Below are 20669 nucleotides of genomic sequence, written 5' to 3'. Positions count from 1 at the left end.
AGAAACAACATTAGGGCTTTATTTTTTAGAGTCATGACAAGTGCACGCTCCTCATGACCCTCTGGAGCCTCACGTTCTGGGTGAAGGGCCCCCGCGCTCCTCATGACCCTCTGGAGCCTCACGTTCTGGGTGAAGGGGCCCCGCGCTCCTCATGACCTCCTGGAGCCTCACGTTCTGGGTGAAAGGCCCCCGCGCTCCTCATGACCTCCTGGAGCCTCACGTTCTGGGTGAAAGGCCCCCGCGCTCCTCATGACCTCCTGGAGCCTCACGTTCTGGGTGAAGGGGCCCCGCGCTCCTCATGACCTCCTGGAGCCTCACGTTCTGGGTGAAAGGCCCCCGCGCTCCTCATGACCTCCTGGAGCCTCACGTTCTGGGTGAAAGGCCCCCGCGCTCCTCATGACCTCCTGGAGCCTCACGTTCTGGGTGAAGGGCCCCCGCGCTCCTCATGACCCTCTGGAGCCTCACGTTCTGGGTGAAGGGCCCCCGCGCTCCTCATGACCCTCTGGAGCCTCACGTTCTGGGTGAAGGGCCCCCGCGCTCCTCATGACCTCCTGGAGCCTCACGTTCTGGGTGAAGGGGCCCCGCGCTCCTCATGACCTCCTGGAGCCTCACGTTCTGGGTGAAAGGCCCCCGCGCTCCTCATGACCTCCTGGAGCCTCACGTTCTGGGTGAAAGGCCCCCGCGCTCCTCATGACCTCCTGGAGCCTCACGTTCTGGGTGAAAGGCCCCCGCGCTCCTCATGACCTCCTGGAGCCTCACGTTCTGGGTGAAGGGCCCCCGCGCTCCTCATGACCCTCTGGAGCCTCACGTTCTGGGTGAAGGGCCCCCGCGCTCCTCATGACCCTCTGGAGCCTCACGTTCTGGGTGAAGGGCCCCCGCGCTCCTCATGACCTCCTGGAGCCTCACGTTCTGGGTGAAGGGCCCCCGCGCTCCTCATGACCTCCTGGAGCCTCACGTTCTGGGTGAAGGGGCCCCGCGCTCCTCATGACCTCCTGGAGCCTCACGTTCTGGGTGAAGGGCCCCCGCGCTCCTCATGACCTCCTGGAGCCTCACGTTCTGGGTGAAGGGCCCCCGCGCTCCTCATGACCTCCTGGAGCCTCACGTTCTGGGTGAAGGGCCCCCGCGCTCCTCATGACCGTCTGGAGCCTCACGTTCTGGGTGAAGGGCCCCCGCGCTCCTCATGACCTCCTGGAGCCTCAGGTTCTGGGTGAAGGGCCCCCGCGCTCCTCATGACCGTCTGGAGCCTCACGTTCTGGGTGGAGGGCCCCCGCGCTCCTCATGACCCTCTGGAGCCTCACGTTCTGGGTGAAGGGCCCCCGCGCTCCTCATGACCCTCTGGAGCCTCACGTTCTGGGTGAAGGGCCCCCGCGCTCCTCATGACCTCCTGGAGCCTCACGTTCTGGGTGAAGGGCCCCCGCGCTCCTCATGACCTCCTGGAGCTTCACGTTCTGGGTGAAGGGGCCCCGCGCTCCTCATGACCTCCTGGAGCCTCACGTTCTGGGTGAAGGGCCCCCGCGCTCCTCATGACCTCCTGGAGCCTCACGTTCTGGGTGAAGGGCCCCCGCGCTCCTCATGACCCTCTGGAGCCTCACGTTCTGGGTGAAGGGCCCCCGCGCTCCTCATGACCCTCTGGAGCCTCACGTTCTGGGTGGAGGGCCCCCGCGCTCCTCATGACCCTCTGGAGCCTCACGTTCTGGGTGAAGGGCCCCCGCGCTCCTCATGACCCTCTGGAGCCTCACGTTCTGGGTGAAGGGCCCCCGCGCTCCTCATGACCTCCTGGAGCCTCACGTTCTGGGTGAAGGGCCCCCGCGCTCCTCATGACCTCCTGGAGCCTCACGTTCTGGGTGAAGGGGCCCCGCGCTCCTATTGACCTCCTGGAGCCTCACGTTCTGGGTGAAGGGCCCCCGCGCTCCTCATGACCTCCTGGAGCCTCACGTTCTGGGTGAAGGGCCCCCGCGCTCCTCATGACCGTCTGGAGCCTCACGTTCTGGGTGAAGGGCCCCCGCGCTCCTCATGACCTCCTGGAGCCTCACGTTCTGGGTGAAGGGCCCCCGCGCTCCTCATGACCGTCTGGAGCCTCACGTTCTGGGTGAAGGGCCCCCGCGCTCCTCATGACCCTCTGGAGCCTCACGTTCTGGGTGAAGGGCCCCCGCGCTCCTCATGACCCTCTGGAGCCTCACGTTCTGGGTGAAGGGCCCCCGCGCTCCTCATGACCTCCTGGAGCCTCACGTTCTGGGTGAAGGGGCCCCGCGCTCCTCATGACCTCCTGGAGCCTCACGTTCTGGGTGAAGGGGCCCCGCGCTCCTCATGACCTCCTGGAGCCTCACGTTCTGGGTGAAGGGCCCCCGCGCTCCTCATGACCTCCTGGAGCCTCACGTTCTGGGTGAAGGGCCCCCGCGCTCCTCATGACCGTCTGGAGCCTCACGTTCTGGGTGAAGGGCCCCCGCGCTCCTCATGACCTCCTGGAGCCTCACGTTCTGGGTGAAGGGCCCCCGCGCTCCTCATGACCGTCTGGAGCCTCACGTTCTGGGTGAAGGGCCCCCGCGCTCCTCATGACCCTCTGGAGCCTCACGTTCTGGGTGAAGGGCCCCCGCGCTCCTCATGACCCTCTGGAGCCTCACGTTCTGGGTGAAGGGCCCCCGCGCTCCTCATGACCTCCTGAAGCCTCACGTTCTGGGTGAAGGGCCCCCGCGCTCCTCATGGCCTCCTGGAGCCTCACGTTCTGGGTGAAGGGGCCCCGCGCTCCTCATGACCTCCTGGAGCCTCACGTTCTGGGTGAAGGGCCCCTGCGCTCCTCATGACCTCCTGGAGCCTCACGTTCTGGGTGAAGGGCCCCCGCGCTCCTCATGACCTCCTGGAGCCTCAGGTTCTGGGTGAAGGGCCCCCGCGCTCCTCATGACCGTCTGGAGCCTCACGTTCTGGGTGGAGGGCCCCCGCGCTCCTCATGACCCTCTGGAGCCTCACGTTCTGGGTGAAGGGCCCCCGCGCTCCTCATGACCCTCTGGAGCCTCACGTTCTGGGTGAAGGGCCCCCGCGCTCCTCATGACCTCCTGGAGCCTCACGTTCTGGGTGAAGGGCCCCCGCGCTCCTCATGACCTCCTGGAGCCTCACGTTCTGGGTGAAGGGGCCCCGCGCTCCTATTGACCTCCTGGAGCCTCACGTTCTGGGTGAAGGGCCCCCGCGCTCCTCATGACCTCCTGGAGCCTCACATTCTGGGTGAAGGGCCCCGCGCTCCTCATGACCGTCTGGAGCCTCACGTTCTGGGTGAAGGGCCCCCGCGCTCCTCATGACCTCCTGGAGCCTCACGTTCTGGGTGAAGGGCCCCCGCGCTCCTCATGACCGTCTGGAGCCTCACGTTCTGGGTGAAGGGCCCCCGCGCTCCTCATGACCCTCTGGAGCCTCACGTTCTGGGTGAAGGGCCCCCGCGCTCCTCATGACCCTCTGGAGCCTCACGTTCTGGGTGAAGGGCCCCCGCGCTCCTCATGACCCTCTGGAGCCTCACGTTCTGGGTGAAGGGCCCCCGCGCTCCTCATGACCTCCTGGAGCCTCACGTTCTGGGTGAAGGGGCCCCGCGCTCCTCATGACCTCCTGGAGCCTCACGTTCTGGGTGAAGGGGCCCCGCGCTCCTCATGACCTCCTGGAGCCTCACGTTCTGGGTGAAGGGCCCCCGCGCTCCTCATGACCTCCTGGAGCCTCACGTTCTGGGTGAAGGGCCCCCGCGCTCCTCATGACCTCCTGGAGCCTCCGGTTCTGGGTGAAGGGCCCCCGCGCTCCTCATGACCTCCTGGAGCCTCACGTTCTGGGTGAAGGGGCCCCGCGCTCCTCATGACCTCCTGGAGCCTCACGTTCTGGGTGAAGGGGCCCCGCGCTCCTCATGACCTCCTGGAGCCTCACGTTCTGGGTGAAGGGCCCCCGCGCTCCTCATGACCTCCTGGAGCCTCACGTTCTGGGTGAAGGGGCCCCGCGCTCCTCATGACCTCCTGGAGCCTCACGTTCTGGGTGAAGGGGCCCCGCGCTCCTCATGACCTCCTGGAGCCTCACGTTCTGAGTGAAGGGCCCCCGTGCTCCTCATGGCCTCCTGGAGCCTCACGTTCTGGGTGAAGGGGCCCCGCGCTCCTCATGACCTCCTGGAGCCTCACGTTCTGGGTGAAGGGCCCCGCGCTCCTCATGACCTCCTGGAGCCTCACGTTCTGGGTGAAGGGCCCCCGCGCTCCTCATGACCTCCTGGAGCCTCAGGTTCTGGGTGAAGGGCCCCCGCGCTCCTCATGACCGTCTGGAGCCTCACGTTCTGGGTGGAGGGCCCCCGCGCTCCTCATGACCCTCTGGAGCCTCACGTTCTGGGTGAAGGGCCCCCGCGCTCCTCATGACCCTCTGGAGCCTCACGTTCTGGGTGAAGGGCCCCCGCGCTCCTCATGACCTCCTGGAGCCTCACGTTCTGGGTGAAGGGCCCCCGCGCTCCTCATGACCTCCTGGAGCCTCACGTTCTGGGTGAAGGGGCCCCGCGCTCCTATTGACCTCCTGGAGCCTCACGTTCTGGGTGAAGGGCCCCCGCGCTCCTCATGACCTCCTGGAGCCTCACGTTCTGGGTGAAGGGCCCCGCGCTCCTCATGACCGTCTGGAGCCTCACGTTCTGGGTGAAGGGCCCCCGCGCTCCTCATGACCTCCTGGAGCCTCACGTTCTGGGTGAAGGGCCCCCGCGCTCCTCATGACCGTCTGGAGCCTCACGTTCTGGGTGAAGGGCCCCCGCGCTCCTCATGACCCTCTGGAGCCTCACGTTCTGGGTGAAGGGCCCCCGCGCTCCTCGTGACCCTCTGGAGCCTCACGTTCTGGGTGAAGGGCCCCCGCGCTCCTCATGACCTCCTGGAGCCTCACGTTCTGGGTGAAGGGGCCCCGCGCTCCTCATGACCTCCTGGAGCCTCACGTTCTGGGTGAAGGGGCCCCGCGCTCCTCATGACCTCCTGGAGCCTCACGTTCTGGGTGAAGGGCCCCCCGCGCTCCTCATGACCTCCTGGAGCCTCACGTTCTGGGTGAAGGGCCCCCGCGCTCCTCATGACCTCCTGGAGCCTCACGTTCTGGGTGAAGGGGCCCCGCGCTCCTCATGACCTCCTGGAGCCTCACGTTCTGGGTGAAGGGCCCCCGCGCTCCTCATGACCTCCTGGAGCCTCACATTCTGGGTGAAGGGGCCCCGCGCTCCTCATGACCTCCTGGAGCCTTCGGTTCTGGGTGAAGGGCCCCCGCGCTCCTCATGACCTCCTGGAGCCTCACGTTCTGGGTGAAGGGCCCCCGCGCTCCTCATGACCTCCTGGAGCCTCACGTTCTGGGTGAAGGGGCCCCGCGCTCCTCATGACCGTCTGGAGCCTCACGTTCTGGGTGAAGGGCCCCCGCGCTCCTCATGACCGTCTGGAGCCTCACGTTCTGGGTGAAGGGCCCCCGCGCTCCTCATGACCCTCTGGAGCCTCACGTTCTGGGTGAAGGGCCCCCGCGCTCCTCATGACCCTCTGGAGCCTCACGTTCTGGGTGAAGGGCCCCCGCGCTCCTCATGACCGTCTGGAGCCTCACGTTCTGGGTGAAGGGCCCCCGCGCTCCTCATGACCCTCTGGAGCCTCACGTTCTGGGTGAAGGGCCCCCGCGCTCCTCATGACCCTCTGGAGCCTCACGTTCTGGGTGAAGGGGCCCCGCGCTCCTCATGACCTCCTGGAGCCTCACGTTCTGGGTGAAGGGGCCCCGCGCTCCTCATGACCTCCTGGAGCCTCACGTTCTGGGTGAAGGGCCCCCCGCGCTCCTCATGACCTCCTGGAGCCTATCGTTCTGGGTGAAGGGCCCCCGCGCTCCTCATGACCTCCTGGAGCCTCACGTTCTGGGTGAAGGGGCCCCGCGCTCCTCATGACCTCCTGGAGCCTCACGTTCTGGGTGAAGGGCCCCCGCGCTCCTCATGACCTCCTGGAGCCTCACATTCTGGGTGAAGGGGCCCCGCGCTCCTCATGACCTCCTGGAGCCTTCGGTTCTGGGTGAAGGGCCCCCGCGCTCCTCATGACCTCCTGGAGCCTCACGTTCTGGGTGAAGGGCCCCCGCGCTCCTCATGACCTCCTGGAGCCTCACGTTCTGGGTGAAGGGGCCCCGCGCTCCTCATGACCGTCTGGAGCCTCACGTTCTGGGTGAAGGGCCCCCGCGCTCCTCATGACCGTCTGGAGCCTCACGTTCTGGGTGAAGGGCCCCCGCGCTCCTCATGACCCTCTGGAGCCTCACGTTCTGGGTGAAGGGCCCCCGCGCTCCTCATGACCCTCTGGAGCCTCACGTTCTGGGTGAAGGGCCCCCGCGCTCCTCATGACCGTCTGGAGCCTCACGTTCTGGGTGAAGGGCCCCCGCGCTACTCATGACCCTCTGAAGCCTCACGTTCTGGGTGAAGGGCCCCCGCGCTCCTCATGACCCTCTGGAGCCTCACGTTCTGGGTGAAGGGGCCCCGCGCTCCTCATGACCTCCTGGAGCCTCACGTTCTGGGTGAAGGGGCCCCGCGCTCCTCATGACCTCCTGGAGCCTCACGTTCTGGGTGAAGGGCCCCCGCGCTCCTCATGACCTCCTGGAGCCTCACGTTCTGGGTGAAGGGGCCCCGCGCTCCTCATGACCTCCTGGAGCCTCACGTTCTGGGTGAAGGGGCCCCGCCCTCCTCATGACCTCCTGGAGCCTCACGTTCTGGGTGAAGGGCCCCCGCGCTCCTCATGACCCTCTGGAGCCTCACGTTCTGGGTGAAGGGCCCCCGCGCTCCTCATGACCTCCTGGAGCCTCACGTTCTGGGTGAAGGGGCCCTGCGCTCCTCATGACCTCCTGGAGCCTCACGTTCTGGGTGAAGGGCCCCCGCGCTCCTCATGACCTCCTGGAGCCTCACGTTCTGGGTGAAGGGGCCCCGCGCTCCTCATGACCTCCTGGAGCCTCACGTTCTGGGTGAAGGGAACCCGTGCTCCTCATGACCTCCTGGAGCCTCACGTTCTGGGTGAAGGGGCGCCGCACTCCTCATGACCTCCTGGAGCCTCACGTTCTGGGTGAAGGGGCCCCGCGCTCCTCATGACCTCCTGGAGCCTCACGTTCTGGGTGAAGGGGCCCCGCGCTCCTCATGACCTCCTGGAGCCTCACGTTCTGGGTGAAGGGCCCCCGCGCTCCTCATGACCGTCTGGAGCCTCACGTTCTGGGTGAAGGGCCCCGCGCTCCTCATGACCGTCTGGAGCCTCACGTTCTGGGTGAAGGGCCCCCGCGCTCCTCATGACCTCCTGGAACCTCACGTTCTGGGTGAAGGGGCCCCGTGCTCCTCATGACCTCCTGGAGCCTCACGTTCTGGGTGAAGGGGCCCCGCGCTCCTCATGACCTCCTGGAGCCTCACGTTCTGGGTGAAGGGCCCCCGCGCTCCTCATGACCTCCTGGAGCCTCACGTTCTGGGTGAAGGGGCCCCGCGCTCCTCATGACCTCCTGGAGCCTCACGTTCTGGGTGAAGGGCCCCCGCGCTCCTCATGACCTCCTGGAGCCTCACGTTCTGGGTGAAGGGGCCCCGCGCTCCTCATGACCTCCTGGAGCCTCACGTTCTGGGTGAAGGGGCCCCGCGCTCCTCATGACCTCCTGGAGCCTCACGTTCTGGGTGAAGGGCCCCCGCGCTCCTCATGACCTCCTGGAGCCTCACGTTCTGGGTGAAGGGGCCCCGCGCTCCTCATGACCTCCTGGAGCCTCACGTTCTGGGTGAAGGGCCCCCGCGCTCCTCATGACCGTCTGGAGCCTCACGTTCTGGGTGAAGGGCCCCCGCGCTCCTCATGACCTCCTGGAGCCTCACGTTCTGGGTGAAGGGCCCCCGCGCTCCTCATGACCTCCTGGAGCCTCACGTTCTGGGTGAAGGGGCCCCGCGCTCCTCATGACCTCGTGGAGCCTCACGTTCTGGGTGAAGGGCCCCCGCGCTCCTCATGACCTCCTGGAGCCTCACGTTCTGGGTGAAGGGCCCCCGCGCTCCTCATGACCTCCTGGAGCCTCCGGTTCTGGGTGAAGGGCCCCCGCGCTCCTCATGACCTCCTGGAGCCTCACGTTCTGGGTGAAGGGCCCCCGCGCTCCTCATGACCTCCTGGAGCCTCACGTTCTGGGTGAAGGGGCCCCGCGCTCCTCATGACCGTCTGGAGCCTCACGTTCTGGGTGAAGGGCCCCCGCGCTCCTCATGACCTCCTGGAGCCTCACGTTCTGGGTGAAGGGCCCCCGCGCTCCTCATGACCTCCTGGAGCCTCACGTTCTGGATGAAGGGGCCCTGCGCTCCTCATGACCTCCTGGAGCCTCACGTTCTGGGTGAAGGGGCCCCGCGCTCCTCATGACCTCCTAGAGCCTCACGTTCTGGGTGAAGGGCCCCCGCGCTCCTCATGACCGTCTGGAGCCTCACGTTCTGGGTGAAGGGCCCCCGCGCTCCTCATGACCGTCTGGAGCCTCACGTTCTGGGTGAAGGGCCCCCGCGCTCCTCATGACCTCCTGGAACATCACGTTCTGGGTGAAGGGGCCCCGCGCTCCTCATGACCTCCTGGAGCCTCACGTTCTGGGTGAAGGGGCCCCGCGCTCCTCATGACCTCCTAGAGCCTCACGTTCTGGGTGAAGGGACCCCGCGCTCCTCATGACCTCCTGGAGCCTCACGTTCTGGGTGAAGGGGCCCCGCGCTCCTCATGACCTCCTGGAGCCTCACGTTCTGGGTGAAGGGGCCCCGCGCTCCTCATGACCCTCTGGAGCCTCACGTTCTGGGTGAAGGGGCCCCGCGCTCCTCATGACCTCCTGGAGCCTCACGTTCTGGGTGAAGGGGCCCCGCGCTCCTCATGACCTCCTGGAGCCTCACGTTCTGGGTGAAGGGCCCCCGCGCTCCTCATGACCTCCTGGAGCCTCACGTTCTGGGTGAAGGGGCCCCGCGCTCCTCATGACCTCCTGGAGCCTCACGTTCTGGGTGAAGGGCCCCCGCGCTCCTCATGACCTCCTGGAGCCTCACGTTCTGGGTGAAGGGGCCCCGCGCTCCTCATGACCTGCTGGAGCCTCACGTTCTGGGTGAAGGGGCCCCGCGCTCCTCATGACCTCCTGGAGCCTCACGTTCTGGGTGAAGGGGCCCCGCGCTCCTCATGACCTCCTGGAGCCTCACGTTCTGGGTGAAGGGCCCCCGCGCTCCTCATGACCGTCTGGAGCCTCACGTTCTGGGTGAAGGGCCCCCGCGCTCCTCATGACCCTCTGGAGCCTCACGTTCTGGGTGAAGGGCCCCCGCGCTCCTCATGACCCTCTGGAGCCTCACGTTCTGGGTGAAGGGCCCCCGCGCTCCTCATGACCGTCTGGAGCCTCACGTTCTGGGTGAAGGGCCCCCGCGCTCCTCATGACCCTCTGAAGCCTCACGTTCTGGGTGAAGGGCCCCCGCGCTCCTCATGACCCTCTGGAGCCTCACGTTCTGGGTGAAGGGCCCCCGCGCTCCTCATGACCCTCTGGAGCCTCACGTTCTGGGTGAAGGGGCCCCGCGCTCCTCATGACCGTCTGGAGCCTCACGTTCTGGGTGAAGGGCCCCGCGCTCCTCATGACCGTCTGGAGCCTCACGTTCTGGGTGAAGGGCCCCCGCGCTCCTCATGACCTCCTGGAACCTCACGTTCTGGGTGAAGGGGCCCCGTGCTCCTCATGACCTCCTGGAGCCTCACGTTCTGGGTGAAGGGGCCCCGCGCTCCTCATGACCTCCTGGAGCCTCACGTTCTGGGTGAAGGGCCCCCGCGCTCCTCATGACCGTCTGGAGCCTCACGTTCTGGGTGAAGGGCCCCCGCGCTCCTCATGACCCTCTGAAGCCTCACGTTCTGGGTGAAGGGCCCCCGCGCTCCTCATGACCCTCTGGAGCCTCACGTTCTGGGTGAAGGGGCCCCGCGCTCCTCATGACCTCCTGGAGCCTCACGTTCTGGGTGAAGGGGCCCCGCGCTCCTCATGACCTCCTGGAGCCTCACGTTCTGGGTGAAGGGCCCCCGCGCTCCTCATGACCTCCTGGAGCCTCACGTTCTGGGTGAAGGGGCCCCGCGCTCCTCATGACCTCCTGGAGCCTCACGTTCTGGGTGAAGGGGCCCCGCCCTCCTCATGACCTCCTGGAGCCTCACGTTCTGGGTGAAGGGCCCCCGCGCTCCTCATGACCCTCTGGAGCCTCACGTTCTGGGTGAAGGGCCCCCGCGCTCCTCATGACCTCCTGGAGCCTCACGTTCTGGGTGAAGGGGCCCCGCGCTCCTCATGACCTCCTGGAGCCTCACGTTCTGGGTGAAGGGCCCCCGCGCTCCTCATGACCTCCTGGAGCCTCACGTTCTGGGTGAAGGGGCCCCGCGCTCCTCATGACCTCCTGGAGCCTCACGTTCTGGGTGAAGGGGCCCCGCGCTCCTCATGACCTCCTGGAGCCTCACGTTCTGGGTGAAGGGGCGCCGCACTCCTCATGACCTCCTGGAGCCTCACGTTCTGGGTGAAGGGGCCCCGCGCTCCTCATGACCTCCTGGAGCCTCACGTTCTGGGTGAAGGGGCCCCGCGCTCCTCATGACCTCCTGGAGCCTCACGTTCTGGGTGAAGGGCCCCCGCGCTCCTCATGACCGTCTGGAGCCTCACGTTCTGGGTGAAGGGCCCCGCGCTCCTCATGACCGTCTGGAGCCTCACGTTCTGGGTGAAGGGCCCCCGCGCTCCTCATGACCTCCTGGAACCTCACGTTCTGGGTGAAGGGGCCCCGTGCTCCTCATGACCTCCTGGAGCCTCACGTTCTGGGTGAAGGGGCCCCGCGCTCCTCATGACCTCCTGGAGCCTCACGTTCTGGGTGAAGGGCCCCCGCGCTCCTCATGACCTCCTGGAGCCTCACGTTCTGGGTGAAGGGGCCCCGCGCTCCTCATGACCTCCTGGAGCCTCACGTTCTGGGTGAAGGGCCCCCGCGCTCCTCATGACCTCCTGGAGCCTCACGTTCTGGGTGAAGGGGCCCCGCGCTCCTCATGACCTCCTGGAGCCTCACGTTCTGGGTGAAGGGCCCCCGCGCTCCTCATGACCTCCTGGAGCCTCACGTTCTGGGTGAAGGGGCCCCGCGCTCCTCATGACCTCCTGGAGCCTCACGTTCTGGGTGAAGGGGCCCCGCGCTCCTCATGACCTCCTGGAGCCTCACGTTCTGGGTGAAGGGCCCCCGCGCTCCTCATGACCTCCTGGAGCCTCACGTTCTGGGTGAAGGGGCCCCGCGCTCCTCATGACCTCCTGGAGCCTCACGTTCTGGGTGAAGGGCCCCCGCGCTCCTCATGACCGTCTGGAGCCTCACGTTCTGGGTGAAGGGCCCCCGCGCTCCTCATGACCTCCTGGAGCCTCACGTTCTGGGTGAAGGGCCCCCGCGCTCCTCATGACCTCCTGGAGCCTCACGTTCTGGGTGAAGGGGCCCCGCGCTCCTCATGACCTCCTGGAGCCTCACGTTCTGGGTGAAGGGCCCCCGCGCTCCTCATGACCTCCTGGAGCCTCACGTTCTGGGTGAAGGGCCCCCGCGCTCCTCATGACCTCCTGGAGCCTCCGGTTCTGGGTGAAGGGCCCCCGCGCTCCTCATGACCTCCTGGAGCCTCACGTTCTGGGTGAAGGGCCCCCGCGCTCCTCATGACCTCCTGGAGCCTCACGTTCTGGGTGAAGGGGCCCCGCGCTCCTCATGACCGTCTGGAGCCTCACGTTCTGGGTGAAGGGCCCCCGCGCTCCTCATGACCTCCTGGAGCCTCACGTTCTGGGTGAAGGGCCCCCGCGCTCCTCATGACCTCCTGGAGCCTCACGTTCTGGATGAAGGGGCCCTGCGCTCCTCATGACCTCCTGGAGCCTCACGTTCTGGGTGAAGGGGCCCCGCGCTCCTCATGACCTCCTAGAGCCTCACGTTCTGGGTGAAGGGCCCCCGCGCTCCTCATGACCGTCTGGAGCCTCACGTTCTGGGTGAAGGGCCCCCGCGCTCCTCATGACCGTCTGGAGCCTCACGTTCTGGGTGAAGGGCCCCCGCGCTCCTCATGACCTCCTGGAACATCACGTTCTGGGTGAAGGGGCCCCGCGCTCCTCATGACCTCCTGGAGCCTCACGTTCTGGGTGAAGGGGCCCCGCGCTCCTCATGACCTCCTAGAGCCTCACGTTCTGGGTGAAGGGACCCCGCGCTCCTCATGACCTCCTGGAGCCTCACGTTCTGGGTGAAGGGGCCCCGCGCTCCTCATGACCTCCTGGAGCCTCACGTTCTGGGTGAAGGGGCCCCGCGCTCCTCATGACCCTCTGGAGCCTCACGTTCTGGGTGAAGGGGCCCCGCGCTCCTCATGACCTCCTGGAGCCTCACGTTCTGGGTGAAGGGGCCCCGCGCTCCTCATGACCTCCTGGAGCCTCACGTTCTGGGTGAAGGGCCCCCGCGCTCCTCATGACCTCCTGGAGCCTCACGTTCTGGGTGAAGGGGCCCCGCGCTCCTCATGACCTCCTGGAGCCTCACGTTCTGGGTGAAGGGCCCCCGCGCTCCTCATGACCGTCTGGAGCCTCACGTTCTGGGTGAAAGGCCCCCGCGCTCCTCATGACCTCCTGGAGCCTCATGTTCTGGGTGAAGGGCCCCCGCGCTCCTCATGACCGTCTGGAGCCTCACGTTATGGGTGAAGGGCCCCCGCGCTCCTCATGACCTCCTGGAGCCTCACGTTCTGGGTGAAGGGCCCCCGCGCTCCTCATGACCGTCTGGAGCCTCACGTTCTGGGTGAAGGGCCCCCGCGCTCCTCATGACCGTCTGGAGCCTCACGTTCTGGGTGAAGGGGCCCCGTGCTCCTCATGACCTCCTGGAACCTCACGTTCTGGGTGAAGGGCCCCCGCGCTCCTCATGACCTCCTGGAGCCTCACGTTCTGGGTGAAGGGGCCCCGCGCTCCTCATGACCTCCTAGAGCCTCACGTTCTGGGTGAAGGGACCCCGCGCTCCTCATGACCTCCTGGAGCCTCACGTTCTGGGTGAAGGGGCCCCGCGGTCCTCATGACCTCCTGGAGCCTCACGTTCTGGGTGAAGGGGCCCCGCGCTCCTCATGACCTCCTGGAGCCTCACGTTCTGGGTGAAGGGGCCCCGCGCTCCTCATGACCTCCTGGAGCCTCACGTTCTGGGTGAAGGGGCCCCGCGCTCCTCATGACCTCCTGGAGCCTCACGTTCTGGGTGAAAGGGCCCCGCGCTCCTCATGACCTCCTGGAGCCTCACGTTCTGGGTGGAGGGGCCCCGCGCTCCTCATGACCTCCTGGAGCCTCACGTTCTGGGTGAAGGGCCCCCGCGCTCCTCATGACCTCCTGGAGCCTCACGTTCTGGGTGAAGGGGCCCCGCGCTCCTCATGACCTCCTGGAGCCTCACGTTCTGGGTGAAGGGCCCCCGCGCTCCTCATGACCGTCTGGAGCCTCACGTTCTGGGTGAAGGGCCCCCGCGCTCCTCATGACCGTCTGGAGCCTCACGTTCTGGGTGAAGGGGCCCCACGCTGCTCATGACCTCCTAGAGCCTCACGTTCTGGGTGAAGGGACCCCGCGCTCCTCATGACCTCCTGGAGCCTCACGTTCTGGGTGAAGGGGCCCCGCGCTCCTCATGACCTCCTGGAGCCTCACGTTCTGGGTGAAGGGGCCCCGCACTCCTCATGACCCTCTGGAGCCTCACGTTCTGGGTGAAGGGGCCCCGCGCTCCTCATGACCTCCTGGAGCCTCACGTTCTGGGTGAAGGGCCCCCGCGCTCCTCATGACCGTCTGGAGCCTCACGTTCTGGGTGAAGGGCCCCCGCGCTCCTCATGACCTCCTGGAGCCTCCGGTTCTGGGTGAAGGGCCCCCGCGCTCCTCATGACCTCCTGGAGCCTCACGTTCTGGGTGAAGGGCCCCCGCGCTCCTCATGACCTCCTGGAGCCTCACGTTCTGGGTGAAGGGGCCCCGCGCTCCTCATGACCTCCTGGAGCCTCACGTTCTGGGTGAAGGGGCCCCGCGCTCCTCATGACCTCCTGGAACCTCACGTTCTGGGTGAAGGGGCCCCGCGCTCCTCATGACCTCCTGGAGCCTCACGTTCTGGGTGAAGGGGCCCCGCGCTCCTCATGACCTCCTAGAGCCTCACGTTCTGGGTGAAGGGACCCCGCGCTCCTCATGACCTCCTGGAGCCTCACGTTCTGGGTGAAGGGACCCCGCGCTCCTCATGACCTCCTGGAGCCTCACGTTCTGGGTGAAGGGCCCCCGCGCTCCTCATGACCTCCTGGAGCCTCACGTTCTGGGTGAAGGGGCCCCGCGCTCCTCATGTCCTCCTGGATCCTCACGTTCTGGGTGAAGGGGCCCCGCGCTCCTCATGACCTCCTGGAGCCTCACGTTCTGGGTGAAGGGGCCCCGCGCTCCTCATGACCGTCTGGAGCCCCACGATCTGGGTGAAGGGGCCCCGCGCTCCTCATGACCTCCTGGAGCCTCACGTTCTGGGTGAAGGGCCCCCGCGCTCCTAATGACCGTCTAGAGCCTCACGTTCTGGGTGAAGGGGCCCCGCGCTCCTCATGACCTCCTGGAGCTTCACGTTCTGGGTGAAGGGCCCCCGCGCTCCTCATGACCGTCTGGAGCCTCACGTTCTGGGTGAAGGGGCCCCGCGCTCCTCATGACCTCCTGGAGCCTCACATTCTGGGTGAAGGGCCCCCGCGCTCCTCATGACCGTCTGGAGCATCACGTTCTGGGTGAAGGGCCCCCGCGCTCCTCATGACCTCCTGGAGCCTCACGTTCTGGGTGAAGGGGCCCCGCGCTCCTCATGACCTCCTGGAGCCTCACGTTCTGGGTGAAGGGGCCCCGCGCTCCTCATGACCTCCTGGAGCCTCACGTTCTGGGTGAAGGGGCCCCGCGCTCCTCATGACCGTCTGGAGCCTCACGTTCTGGGTGAAGGGGCCCCGCGCTCCTCATGACCGTCTGGAGCCTCACGTTCTGGGTGAAGGGGCCCCGCGCTCCTCATGACCTCCTGGAGCCTCACGTTCTGGGTGAAGGGCCCCCGCGCTCCTCATGACCGTCTGGAGCCCCACGTTCTGGGTGAAGGGGCCCCGCGCTCCTCATGACATCCTGGAGCCCCACGTTCTGGGTGAAGGGCCCCCGCACTCCTCATGACCGTCTGGAGCCTCACGTTCTGGGTGAAGGGCCCCGCGCTCCTCATGACCTCCTGGAGCCTCACGTTCTGGGTGAAGGAGCCCCGCGCTCCTCATGACCTCCAGGAGCCTCACGTTCTGGGTGAAGGGGCCCCGCGCTCCTCATGACCTCCTGGAGCCTCACATTCTGGGTGAAGGGCCCCCGCGCTCCTCATGACCGTCTGGAGCATCACGTTCTGGGTGAAGGGCCCCCGCGCTCCTCATGACCTCCTGGAGCCTCACGTTCTGGGTGAAGGGGCCCCGCGCTCCTCATGACCTCCTGGAGCCTCACGTTCTGGGTGAAGGGGCCCCGCGCTCCTCATGACCTCCTGGAGCCTCACGTTCTGGTTGAAGGGGCCCCGCGCTCCTCATGACCCTCTGGAGCCTCAAGTTCTGGGTGAAGGGGCCCCGCGCTTCTCATGACCTCCTGGAGCCCCACGTTCTGGGTGAAGGGCCCCCGCACTCCTCATGACCGTCTGGAGCCTCACGTTCTGGGTGAAGGGGCCCCGCGCTCCTCATGACCTCCTGGAGCCTCACGTTCTGGGTGAAGGGCCCCCGCGCTCCTCATGACCTCCTGGAGCCTCACGTTCTGGGTGAAGGGCCCCCGCGCTCCTCATGACCTCCTGGAGCCTCACGTTCTGGGTGAAGGGCCCCCGCGCTCCTCATGACCTCCTGGAGCCTCACGTTCTGGGTGAAGGGGCCCCGCGCTCCTCATGACCTCCTGGAGCCTCACGTTCTGGGTGAAGGGGCCCCGCGCTCCTCATGACCTCCTGGAGCCTCACGTTCTGGGTGAAGGGGCCCCGCGCTCCTCATGACCTCCTGGAGCCTCACGTTCTGGGTGAAGGGGCCCCGCGCTCCTCATGACCTCCTGGAGCCTCACGTTCTGGGTGAAGGGGCCCCGCGCTCCTCATGACCTCCTGGAGCCTCACGTTCTGGGTGAAGGGGCCCCGCGCTCCTCATGACCTCCTGGAGCCTCACGTTCTGGGTGAAGGGCCCCCGCGCTCCTCATGACCGTCTGGAGCCTCACGTTCTGGGTGAAGGGGCCCCGCGCTCCTCATGACCTCCTGGAGCCTCACGTTCTGGGTGAAGGGCCCCCGCGCTCCTCATGACCGTCTGGAGCCTCACGTTCTGGGTGAAGGGGCCCCGCGCTCCTCATGACCTCCTGGAGCCTCACATTCTGGGTGAAGGGCCCCCGCGCTCCTCATGACCGTCTGGAGCATCACGTTCTGGGTGAAGGGCCCCCGCGCTCCTCATGACCTCCTGGATTCTCACGTTCTGGGTGAAGGGGCCCCGCGCTCCTCATGACCTCCTGGAGCCTCACGTTCTGGGTGAAGGGGCCTCGCGCTCCTCATGACCTCCTGGAGCCTCACGTTCTGGTTGAAGGGGCCCCGCGCTCCTCATGACCCTCTGGAGCCTCAAGTTCTGGGTGAAGGGGCCCCGCGCTCCTCATGACCTCCTGGAGCCCCACGTTCTGGGTGGAGGGCCCCCGCACTCCTCATGACCGTCTGGAGCCTCACGTTCTGGGTGAAGGGGCCCCGCGCTCCTCATGACCTCCTGGAGCCTCACGTTCTGGGTTAAGGGCCCCCGCGCTCCTCATGACCTCCTGGAGCCTCACGTTCTGGGTGAAGGGCCCCCGCGCTCCTCATGACCTCCTGGAGCCTCACGTTCTGGGTGAAGGGGCCCCGCGCTCCTCATGACCGTCTGGAGCCTCACGTTCTGGGTGAAGGGCCCCCGCGCTCCTCATGACCGTCTGGAGCCTCACGTTCTGGGTGAAGGGCCCCCGCGCTCCTCATGACCCTCTGGAGCCTCACGTTCTGGGTGAAGGGCCCCCGCGCTCCTCATGACCTCCTGGAGCCTCACGTTCTGGGTGAAGGGGACCCGCGCTCCTCATGACCTCCTGGAGCCTCACGTTCTGGGTGAAGGGCCCCCGCGCTCCTCATGACCTCCTGGAGCCTCACGTTCTGGGTGAAGGGGCCCCGCGCTCCTCATGACCTCCTGGAGCCTCACGTTCTGGGTGAAGGGGCCCCGCGCTCCTCATGACCTCCTGGAGCCTCACGTTCTGGGTGAAGGGGCCCCGCGCTCCTCATGACCCTCTGGAGCCTCACGTTCTGGGTGAAGGGGCCCCGCGCTCCTCATGACCCTCTGGAGCCTCACGTTCTGGGTGAAGGGGCCCCGCGCTCCTCATGACCTCCTGGAGCCTCACGTTCTGGGTGAAGGGGCCCCGCGCTCCTCATGACCTCCTGGAGCCTCACGTTCTGGGTGAAGGGGCCCCGCGCTCCTCATGACCTCCTGGAGCCTCACGTTCTGGGTGAAGGGGCCCCGCGCTCCTCATGACCTCCTGGAGCCTCACGTTCTGGGTGAAGGGCCCCCGCGCTCCTCACGACCGTCTGGAGCCTCACGTTCTGGGTGAAGGGGCCCCGCGCTCCTCACGACCTCCTGGAGCCTCACGTTCTGGGTGAAGGGGCCCCGCGCTCCTCATGACCTCCTGGAGCCTCACGTTCTGGGTGAAGGGCCCCCGCGCTCCTCATGACCGTCTGGAGCCTCACGTTCTGGGTGAAGGGCCCCCGCGCTCCTCATGACCTCCTGGAGCCTCACGTTCTGGGTGAAGGGGCCCCGCGCTCCTCATGACCTCCTGGAGCCTCACGTTCTGGGTGAAGGGCCCCCGCGCTCCTCATGACCTCCTGGAGCCTCACGTTCTGGGTGAAGGGCCCCCGCGCTCCTCATGACCTCCTGGAGCCTCACGTTCTGGGTGAAGGGGCCCCGCGCTCCTCATGACCTCCTGGAGCCTCACGTTCTGGGTGAAGGGCCCCCGCGCTCCTCATGACCGTCTGGAGCCTCACGTTCTGGGTGAAGGGGCCCCGCGCTCCTCATGACCTCCTGGAGCCTCACGTTCTGGGTGAAGGGGCCCCGCGCTCCTCATGACCATCTGGAGCCTCACGTTCTGGGTGAAGGGGCCCCGCGCTCCTCATGACCTCCTGGAGCCTCACGTTTTGGGTGAAGGGCCCCCACGCTCCTCATGACCGTCTGGAGCCCCACGTTCTGGGTGAAGGGCCCCCGCACTCCTCATGACCGTCTGGAGCCTCACGTTCTGGGTGAAGGGGCCCCGCGCTCCTCATGACCTCCTGGAGCCTCACGTTCTGGGTGAAGGGCCCCGCGCTCCTCATGACCTCCTGGAGCCTCACGTTCTGGGTGAAGGGGCCCCGCGCTCCTCATGACCTCCTGGAGCCTCACGTTCTGGGTGTAGGGCCCCCGCGCTCCTCATGACCTCCTGGAGCCTCACGTTCTGGGTGAAGGGCCCCCGCGCTCCTCATGACCGTCTGGAGCCCCACGTTCTGGGTGAAGGGGCCCCGCGCTCCTCATGACCTCCTGGAGCACCACGTTCTGGGTGAAGGGCCCCCGCGCTCCTCATGACCGTCTGGAGCCTCACGTTCTGGGTGAAGGGCCCCCGCGCTCCTCATGACCTCCTGGAGCCTCACGTTCTGGGTGAAGGGGCCCCGCGCTCCTCATGACCTCCTGGAGCCTCACATTCTGGGTGAAGGGCCCCCGCGCTCCTCATGACCGTCTGGAGCATCACGTTCTGGGTGAAGGGCCCCCGCGCTCCTCATGACCTCCTGGAGCCTCACGTTCTGGGTGAAGGGGCCCCGCGCTCCTCATGACCTCCTGGAGCCTCACGTTCTGGGTTAAGGGCCCCCGCGCTCCTCATGACCTCCTGGAGCCTCACGTTCTGGGTGAAGGGCCCCCGCGCTCCTCATGACCTCCTGGAGCCTCACGTTCTGGGTGAAGGGGCCCCGCGCTCCTCATGACCGTCTGGAGCCTCACGTTCTGGGTGAAGGGCCCCCGCGCTCCTCATGACCGTCTGGAGCCTCACGTTCTGGGTGAAGGGCCCCCGCGCTCCTCATGACCCTCTGGAGCCTCACGTTCTGGGTGAAGGGCCCCCGCGCTCCTCATGACCTCCTGGAGCCTCACGTTCTGGGTGAAGGGGACCCGCGCTCCTCATGACCTCCTGGAGCCTCACGTTCTGGGTGAAGGGCCCCCGCGCTCCTCATGACCTCCTGGAGCCTCACGTTCTGGGTGAAGGGGCCCCGCGCTCCTCATGACCTCCTGGAGCCTCACGTTCTGGGTGAAGGGGCCCCGCGCTCCTCATGACCTCCTGGAGCCTCACGTTCTGGGTGAAGGGGCCCCGCGCTCCTCATGACCCTCTGGAGCCTCACGTTCTGGGTGAAGGGGCCCCGCGCTCCTCATGACCCTCTGGAGCCTCACGTTCTGGGTGAAGGGGCCCCGCGCTCCTCATGACCTCCTGGAGCCTCACGTTCTGGGTGAAGGGGCCCCGCGCTCCTCATGACCTCCTGGAGCCTCACGTTCTGGGTGAAGGGGCCCCGCGCTCCTCATGACCTCCTGGAGCCTCACGTTCTGGGTGAAGGGGCCCCGCGCTCCTCATGACCTCCTGGAGCCTCACGTTCTGGGTGAAGGGCCCCCGCGCTCCTCACGACCGTCTGGAGCCTCACGTTCTGGGTGAAGGGGCCCCGCGCTCCTCACGACCTCCTGGAGCCTCACGTTCTGGGTGAAGGGGCCCCGCGCTCCTCATGACCTCCTGGAGCCTCACGTTCTGGGTGAAGGGCCCCCGCGCTCCTCATGACCGTCTGGAGCCTCACGTTCTGGGTGAAGGGCCCCCGCGCTCCTCATGACCTCCTGGAGCCTCACGTTCTGGGTGAAGGGGCCCCGCGCTCCTCATGACCTCCTGGAGCCTCACGTTCTGGGTGAAGGGCCCCCGCGCTCCTCATGACCTCCTGGAGCCTCACGTTCTGGGTGAAGGGCCCCCGCGCTCCTCATGACCTCCTGGAGCCTCACGTTCTGGGTGAAGGGGCCCCGCGCTCCTCATGACCTCCTGGAGCCTCACGTTCTGGGTGAAGGGCCCCCGCGCTCCTCATGACCGTCTGGAGCCTCACGTTCTGGGTGAAGGGGCCCCGCGCTCCTCATGACCTCCTGGAGCCTCACGTTCTGGGTGAAGGGGCCCCGCGCTCCTCATGACCATCTGGAGCCTCACGTTCTGGGTGAAGGGGCCCCGCGCTCCTCATGACCTCCTGGAGCCTCACGTTTTGGGTGAAGGGCCCCCACGCTCCTCATGACCGTCTGGAGCCCCACGTTCTGGGTGAAGGGCCCCCGCACTCCTCATGACCGTCTGGAGCCTCACGTTCTGGGTGAAGGGGCCCCGCGCTCCTCATGACCTCCTGGAGCCTCACGTTCTGGGTGAAGGGCCCCGCGCTCCTCATGACCTCCTGGAGCCTCACGTTCTGGGTGAAGGGGCCCCGCGCTCCTCATGACCTCCTGGAGCCTCACGTTCTGGGTGTAGGGCCCCCGCGCTCCTCATGACCTCCTGGAGCCTCACGTTCTGGGTGAAGGGCCCCCGCGCTCCTCATGACCGTCTGGAGCCCCACGTTCTGGGTGAAGGGGCCCCGCGCTCCTCATGACCTCCTGGAGCACCACGTTCTGGGTGAAGGGCCCCCGCGCTCCTCATGACCGTCTGGAGCCTCACGTTCTGGGTGAAGGGCCCCCGCG

Source organism: Eucyclogobius newberryi, unplaced genomic scaffold, assembly GCF_026437365.1.
Source record: "Eucyclogobius newberryi isolate DKJ021-1_F unplaced genomic scaffold, fEucNew1.0.hap1 SCAF_5, whole genome shotgun sequence".
Lineage (NCBI taxonomy): Eukaryota > Metazoa > Chordata > Actinopteri > Gobiiformes > Gobiidae > Eucyclogobius > Eucyclogobius newberryi.
Note: the sequence above shows the minus strand (reverse complement) of the source record.